Below are 9,192 nucleotides of genomic sequence, written 5' to 3'. Positions count from 1 at the left end.
AGTTAAACAGATTTGTAAATTACATATATATATATATATATATATATATACATATATATATATATATATATATATATATATATATATATATATATATATATATATATATATATATATAAAAAAAAAATCCTTTATCCTTCCAGTACTTATTAGCAGCTGTATATTACAGAGAAAGTGCTTTTGTTTTTGGATTTTTTTCTTCTGTCCACAGTGCTCTCTGCTGACACCTCTGTCTGTATCCGGAACTGTCCAGGAAAGGAGGAAATCCACATATCAAACGTATGCTGCTCTGGAACAGTTCCGGATACAGACAGAGGTGTCAGCAGAGAGCACTGTGGACAGAAAAAAAAAATCCAAAAACAAAAGATCTTTCTCTGTAAAATACAGCTGCTAAGAAGTACTGGAAGGATAAAGATTTTTTAATAGAAGTAATTTACAAAACTGGTTAACTTTCTAGCACCAGTTGATTAAAAAAAAAATTTCCACCGGAGTACCCCTTTAAGATCGCCAATAACACTGATTAATGCTCTATTGCAGTGGTCTTCAACCTGTGGACCTCCAGATGTTGCAAAACTACAACTCCCAGCATGCCCGGACAGCCAACGGCTGTCCGGGCATGCTGGGAGTTGTAGTTTTGCAACATCTGGAGGTCCACAGGTTGAAGACCACTGCTCTATTGCGTAGTATTATTCAGTATTGGCTGTAATATATATATAAAAAAAAAATCCCTCAACCCCCCCCCCCCCCCCCCCTTACCTTTTCCCCATAAAGAAAAAAAAAAGAAAAATTTGCGCACATTTGGTATCGGCACGTGCGAAAAATCTGCAAACTATAAACAAAAGATAATAGTGACCCTGTATGGTGAACGGCAGAAAGTAAAAAAAATACCTAAGTCCAGAACTGAAGATTTTTGGTCACTTTATGTACCAAAAAATGTGAATAAAGAGCAAGAAAATATTCCTAAAAAAAAATTAAAAATAAATTATAATATATATATAAGATAAAAACCAGAAACCACAGACAAAAAAAAAAAAAAATGTCCCTCACATCTGTACATAAAAAATAAAATAGTTCTAAGGGTCGGGAGGACTTTAGGCGTTACTAATTTCCTTTCAAAATGTTACAATTTTTTTATTAGTAAAATAAATAAAAAACTAAATTTGATTTTATTTTACAAAAATATTTTTTTTTTAAACTTGGAGTATAAATTGGTAAAATAATAAATTAGTAAAATAAAAAAAATGTACCCCCCCCCACACCACCTGCAAAAAAACGAAAATCTTGCATTTAGTTTTGCCGCCCATTCCGTGGTAACAAGTGATGTCATTACACAAACTACAATTGGTGGCGTAAAAGGAAACAAACCACAATAATCCTGTGAAACAGAACATTTATGACACTTAAAACGGAAGGAAAAATGTAAATTAAATATGGGCCATTACCTTAAAAAACTAAAAATAAATAAATAAACCTAAACAAACCTCGAATTTGGAAAGAGACGTCTCCCCCCAGGTAGCCAGCGACGGCGCGGAGCTGCACCCCCTCCTCTCCGCACTTATAGTCCACCCCCGTGGAGTTACTACAGGACCCCAACAGGGGCCACATAGAGAAGAAGAGAAACCAGACACCGGCCAAAAACTTCCCGGCCCTCATTATGTGGAGGGGCCCGTCAGCCCTCCGGAGCGGATTGTACTGTGTGGGGGGGGACAGACCATACACCCCCTGAGGAACACTAGAGTAAAACGAGAGGCGTCACCACCGCAGGTCCTATATATAGAGTGAGGGGCCACAACGGGGTTCACTTATTTATCAATTAGCCCCAGCACCTGCCCCATCTCTACTCCACCTGCAGGTGATCAGCTGGAGAACAGGCCGCACCCTTGTGGTCACCCTGGGGTACTGCACAGAGACAATGTCTAAACCAGTGTCTCCCAACCAGAGGTGCCTCCAGTAGTGGCAAAACTACAACTCCCAGCATGTTGGACTATATAGTAGTATATAGTATAGGTCAGTGTTTTCCAACCGGGGTGCCTCCAGCTGTTGCCAAACTACAACTCCCAGCATGTTGGACTATATAGAAGTATATAGTATAGATCAGTGTTTTCCAACCGGGGTGCCTCCAGCTGTTGCCAAACTACAACTCCCAGCATGTTGGACTATATAGTAGTATATAGTATAGATCAGTGTTTTCCAACCAGGGGTGCCTCCAGCTGTTGCAAAACTACAACTCCCAGCATGTTGGACTATATAGTAGTATATAGTATGGGTCAGTGTTTCCCAACCAGGTGTGCCTCCAGCTGCTGCAAAACTACAACTCCCACCATGTTGGACTATATAGCAATATATGGTATAGATCAATGTTTCCCAACCAGGGGTGCCTCCAGCTGTTGCAAAACTACAACTCCCAGCATGTTGGACTATATAGTAATATATAGTGAAGGTCAGTGTTTTCCAACCGGGGTGCCTCCAGCTGTGGCAAAACTACAACTCCCAGCATGTTGGACTATATAGAAGTATATAGTATAGATCAGTGTTTTCCAACCGGGGTGCCTCCAGCTGTTGCCAAACTACAACTCCCAGCATGTTGGACTATATAGAAGTATATAGTATAGATCAGTGTTTTCCAACCGGGGTGCCTCCAGCTGTTGCCAAACTACAACTCCCAGCATGTTGGACTATATAGTAGTATATAGTATAGGTCAGTGTTTCTCAACCAGAGGTGCCTCCAGCTGTTGCAAAACTACAACTCCCAGCATGTTGGACTATATAGTAATATATAGTGAAGGTCAGTGTTTCCCAACCAGGGGGGCCTTCAGCTGCTGCCAAACTACAACTCCCAACATGCCCGGACAGCAGTTGGCTGTCCAGGGCATGCTGGGAGTTGTAGTTTTGCAACAGTTAGAGGCACCCTGGCTGGGGAAAACGGCGGTAAACACTCGAGGGAAGGATCGCCTGTGTTTTTTGGAATTTCAGTGTAGAAAATCAGCAGAATTTTCAAAATTATTAAATAAAAAATAAAAAACTCGCCACACACTGCCGAAAAAAATAAATATGTACGGCGATGAAACTGAAATGTGGCACAGGTGTGAACGTTTACATTTTTCATACACTTTAGTGGGAAAATGCAGGATAAATCCACAGAAAAAAAATCTCATCTGAAAAGGCTGGGTCCGCGCTGCGTTAGTGATTCAAGATGGCGGCGTATACTGTAGCGGAGAGAGGCGGGTGGCGTTAATCTTAACGCCCTGAACGTGACTCCTGTTTGGCTGTCTGCGCTATTTTTAGCAGGCTGGACAAAATAGCGCACCGGTAGACCCCGCTATCGAGCCCGCCTAAAATAGCGTACACTTCGGGCCACTGAAATGAACGGCGTCCACAGCTCTCCGTTACCGTATACGTCGGATACGACTGACAGAATCACTAGCACAGTGTGAACATGGCCTAAGGTTGTGATTTTTTTTTTTTTTTAAATAGTGTAGTATAGGCGTTTTTTCATTGGCGTTTTATCCACTGTTTTTTTTTTTCGTTATTACAAGTCATGTGATTCATTCATTTATCATGTGACTTAAAGGGGTACTCCAGTGGAATTTTTTTTTTTTTTTTTTTATCAACTGGCGCCAGAAAGTTAAACAGATTTGTAAATTATTTCTATTAAAAAAACTTAATCCTTCCAGTACTTATCAGCAGCTGTATGCTCCACAGGAAGTTGTGAAGATCTTTCCAGTCTGACCACAGTGCTCTCTGCTGACACCTCTGTCCATGTCAGAAACTGTCCAGAGTAGAAGAGGTTTGATATGGGGATTTGCTCCTACTCTGGACAGTTCCTGACATGGACAGCCTGGGGCCCCATTCACACTATGATCGGGTGTGACACAAAGCAACCAATCACAGCTCAGCTTTATATACAGGGTTGTGGAGTCGGTAGATAAATGTTCCGACTCCGACTCCAACTCCGGAATTTTCTGTGCTTCCAACTCCGACTCCGACTCCTCTGTATTAATATGCGCTTGTATTTTATACATTCCTTGAAGGAAAGAAAGGCCACATACCTGTCATTACCACAGGACTACAGGCTGGGAAGCCAACAGTCTGCTGTATAGAACAGTTTGTGTGCTGATCTGCTGCTGAAGATAGGACAGTGGGAGGATTCAGGAAGGGGCATTTATTATAAAACATAATTTCCCTAGTAGAATCCCATAGTCATGTTTAAAGAGGTACTCCGCCCCTAGACATCTTATCCCCTTTCCAAAGGATAGGGGATAAGATGTCAGATCGCCGGGGTCCTGCTGCTGGGGATTGCCGATGTGGCACCGCGCTATCATTACTGCACAGAGCGAGTTTGCTCTGTGCGTAATGACGGGTGATACAGGGGCCGGAGCATCGCTACATCACGGCTCCGCCCCTCGTGATGTCTAGGGGCGGAGTACCCCTTTAAGCTAACTATCGAGTTTACAAGTTTTTATAGCCTTAGCTGAATGGCAGCAGTTTTTTCCAGTGGTTTGCAGCTTCAGTCTTGAACTATTGACCCTCCGTTCCCTTCACTTATACAAGTGTCTCTAGTCCTGCAAAAAACATATTTCGTTAACCCCTTATCAGTGAGAGGTAGGTTACCCATGGTTCCCTGTAACAGCAGAACACAACACTATGGAAAGTAGAAGTATTGCCGCTCCTAATTGTGCGTTGCGTGCCATATAGTGAAGCACATGAAAAGCTTCTTCATGGTCACTTAACGTGTTGGTTTTGCGGTTACGTGAGGCCCTGCATGCATTGGTCTTTATTCTTACAGTAGAGAAGTCATTAATTATAACTTTTTGTGAATTGGGACATTTAAACTTGCTTTTTTTTTTATTCCAATCTAAATTTAGTAGGAGTCGGAGTCGGTGCATTGTTTGCCGACTCCGACTCCAGGTACCCAAAATTTAGTCCAACTCCTCAACTCCGACTCTGACTCCAACTCCACAGCCCTGTTTATATAACAACCAATCACAGCTCAGCTTTATATAACAACCAATCACAGCTCAGCTTTTATTTTACTAGGGCTTGGGAAGATATGAATACTGAGCTGTGATCGGTTACTATGGGCTGAATCCTGAGCTGTGATCGGTTACTATGGGCTGAATACTGAGCTGTGATCGGTTACTATGGGCTGAATCCTGAGCTGTGATCGGTTACTATGGGCTGAATACTGAGCTGTGATCGGTTACTATGGGCTGAATACTGAGCTGTGATTGGTTACTATGGGCTGAATACTGAGCTGTGATTGGTAACTATGGGCTGAATCCTGAGCTGTGATCGGTTACTATGGGCTGAATACTGAGCTGTGATTGGTTACTATGGGCTGAATACTGAGCTGTGATTGGTTACTATGGGCTGAATCCTGAGCTGTGATCGGTTACTATGGGCTGAATACTGAGCTGTGATCGGTTACTATGGGCTGAATACTGAGCTGTGATTGGTTACTATGGGCTGAATACTGAGCTGTGATTGGTTACTATGGTCTGAATACTGAGCTGTGATTGGTTACTATGGGCCGAATACTGAGCTGTGATTGGTTACTATGGGCTGAATACTGAGCTGTGATTGGTTACTATGGGCTGAATACTGAGCTGTGATTGGTTACTATGGGCCGAATACTGAGCTGTGATTGGTTACTATGGGCTGAATACTGAGCTGTGATTGGTTACTATGGGCTGAATACTGAGCTGTGATTGGTTACTATGGGCTGAATACTGAGCTGTGATTGGTTACTATGGGCTGAATACTGAGCTGTGATTGGTTACTATGGGCTGAATACTGAGCTGTGATCGGTTACTATGGGCTGAATACTGAGCTGTGATCGGTTACTATGGGCTGAATTCTGAGCTGTGATTGGTTACTATGGCCTGAATACTGAGCTGTGATTGGTTACTATGGCCTGAATACTGAGCTGTGATCGGTTACTATGGGCTGAATACTGAGCTGTGATCGGTTACTATGGGCTGAATACTGAGCTGTGATTGGTTACTATGGGCTGAATACTGAGCTGTGATTGGTTACTATGGCCTGAATACTGAGCTGTGATTGGTTACTATGGGCTGAATACTGAGCTGTGATTGGTTACTATGGGCTGAATACTGAGCTGTGATTGGTTACTATGGGCTGAATACTGAGCTGTGATTGGTTACTATGAGCTGAATACTGAGCTGTGATTGGTTACACTATGGGATGAATACTGAGCTGTGATTGGTTACTATGGGCTGAATACTGAGCTGTGATCGGTTACTATGGACTGAATACTGAGCTGTGATCGGTTACTATGGGCTGAATACTGAGCTGTGATTGGTTACTATGGGCTGAATACTGAGCTGTGATTGGTTACTATGGCCTGAATACTGTGCTGTGATTGGTTACTATGGGCTGAATACTGAGCTGTGATCGGTTACCATGGACTGAATACTGAGCTGTGATCGGTTACTATGGGCTGAATACTGAGCTGTGATTGGTTACACTATGGGATGAATACTGAGCTGTGATTGGTTACTATGGGCTGAATACTGAGCTGTGATTGGTTACTATGGGCTGAATACTGAGCTGTGATTGGTTACTATGGGCTAAATACTGAGCTGTGATTGGTTACTATGGGCTGAATACTGAGCTGTGATTGGTTACTATGGGCCGAATACTGAGCTGTGATTGGTTACTATGGGCTGAATACTGAGCTGTGATTGGTTACTATGGCCTGAATACTGAGCTGTGATCGGTTACTATGGGCTGAATACTGAGCTGTGATCGGTTACTATGGGCTGAATACTGAGCTGTGATCGGTTACTATGGGCTGAATACTGAGCTGTGATCGGTTACTATGGGCTGAATACTGAGCTGTGATTGGTTACTATGGGCTGAATACTGAGCTGTGATTGGTTGCTATGGCCTGAATACTGAGCTGTGATTGGTTACTATGGGCTGAATACTGAGCTGTGATTGGTTACTATGGGCTGAATACTGAGCTGTGATTGGTTACTATGAGCTGAATACTGAGCTGTGATTGGTTACACTATGGGATGAATACTGAGCTGTGATTGGTTACTATGGCCTGAATACTGAGCTGTGATCGGTTACTATGGGCTGAATACTGAGCTGTGATCGGTTACTATGGGCTGAATACTGAGCTGTGATTGGTTATTATGGCCTGAATACTGAGCTGTGATCGGTTACTATGGGCTGAATACTGAGCTGTGATCGGTTACTATGGGCTGAATACTGAGCTGTGATTGGTTACACTATGGGATGAATACTGAGCTGTGATTGGTTACTATGGTCTGAATACTGAGCTGTGATCGGTTACTATGGGCTGAATACTGAGCTGTGATCGGTTACTATGGGCTGAATACTGAGCTGTGATTGGTTACTATGGGCTGAATACTGAGCTGTGATTGGTTACTATGGGCTGAATACTGAGCTGTGATTGGTTACTATGGGCTGAATACTGAGCTGTGATTGGTTACTATGGGCTGAATACTGAGCTGTGATCGGTTACTATGGCCTGAATACTGAGCTGTGATCGGTTACTATGGGCTGAATACTGAGCTGTGATCGGTTACTATGGCCTGAATACTGAGCTGTGATCGGTTACTATGGGCTGAATACTGAGCTGTGATTGGTTACTATGGGCTGAATACTAAGCTGTGATCGGTTACTATGGCCTGAATACTGAGCTGTGATTGGTTACTATGGGCTGAATACTGAGCTGTGATCGGTTGCTATGGGCTGAATACTGAGCTGTGATCGGTTACTATGGGCTGAATACTGAGCTGTGATTGGTTACTATGGCCTGAATACTGAGCTGTGATTGGTTACTATGGGCTGAATACTGAGCTGTGATCGGTTACTATGGGCTGAATACTGAGCTGTGATCGGTTACTATGGGCTGAATACTGAGCTGTGATTGGTTACTATGGGCTGAATACTGAGCTGTGATTGGTTACTATGGCCTGAATACTGTGCTGTGATTGGTTACTATGGCCTGAATACTGAGCTGTGATCGGTTACTATGGGCTGAATACTGAGCTGTGATCGGTTACTATGGGCTGAATACTGAGCTGTGATCGGTTACTATGGGCTGAATACTGAGCTGTGATTGGTTACTATGGCCTGAATACTGGGCTGTGATTGGTTACTATGGGCTGAATACTGAGCTGTGATTGATTACTATGGGCTGAATACTGAGCTGTGATTGGTTACACTATGGGATGAATACTGAGCTGTGATTGGTTACTATGGGCTGAATACTGAGCTGTGATTGGTTACTATGGGCTGAATACTGAGCTGTGATTGGTTACTATGGGCTGAATACTGAGCTGTGATTGGTTCAGCTCCATTCAGCATCTACATGGTGCAGGGATACGTGGTGAATCCCTTTGTGATGAGAGCAGATGGAATTACTCTAGGGGCAGATGGCATTAACCCCTTGTGTTCGTGACGCCAGGGCGTGGTTTATCCTCTACACCACCCAAATAATGACCAAGTTACTGGTAACCATACATAATTGTATGTGCGTACGGTTCCATCCGGTTTGCACCATAAGGTTTTTGACTTTGCAGTTTTTTTTCTTGGAATTTCAATCAAACAAGTAAAACTTTATTCATAATGGAGTGAAAAGTTAAAAACGTATACGTCTTTTTCTTAAAAAACTGATGCAACCGGACATCATTTTTTAAACCGTATATGGTTTTTAACTGTATACAGGTTAATATTTGTACACATGTTTTGATACAGTTTAGTCAGGTTTTGAGGAATCAGTTTTACATCAAAAACCTGATACGGGAACTTTATTGTAAAAACGTGGTGTGAATGCAGCCTTAGCAGGAAGAGAGCAGAGGCTCCACCCAGGGCTTCTATGGGGGAGACTCGGAGGGGTCTAATAGCTCAACCTGTAGGTCACATGTCTCTGGTAGATCACTGGGTTACAATCACATGACAACAGGTCTTAAAGGCATAACACATTATATATGCAATACACTATACAACACAGGCACTTAGGAATATACATAGGGTACAGGTGCTGGGGGCCCAGGGGACACTGTATGGAGGCTGCCTGACAGGACAGTAAGGGTAAAGGGGTGCAACTCCTGTACTGGGCCACCACACATTTACATATTTTAAAGAGGGACTTAGGGGCACCGCTATAGAGTTCACCTGACAGGACAGCAAGGG

The 9,192-nt window shown here is 43.0% G+C and overlaps 1 protein-coding gene across 1 annotated transcript in view; it reads right to left on the bottom strand.

Moving 5' to 3' along the window:
• LOC130282627 (zona pellucida sperm-binding protein 1-like) overlaps positions 1–3,738 on the bottom strand; it is a 38,883-nt gene extending 35,145 nt beyond the window's left edge. Inside the window, exon 1 of the mRNA XM_056531066.1 lies at positions 3,678–3,738. The gene's annotated coding sequence lies outside the window, so the exon portion shown is untranslated. The remainder of the gene's footprint in view (positions 1–3,677) is intronic.
• Positions 3,739–9,192: the final 5,454 nt, after the last annotated feature.

Source organism: Hyla sarda, chromosome 7 (genome assembly GCF_029499605.1).
Source record: "Hyla sarda isolate aHylSar1 chromosome 7, aHylSar1.hap1, whole genome shotgun sequence".
NCBI lineage: Eukaryota > Metazoa > Chordata > Amphibia > Anura > Hylidae > Hyla > Hyla sarda.
This window is presented reverse-complemented; position numbering and strand designations above follow the sequence as displayed.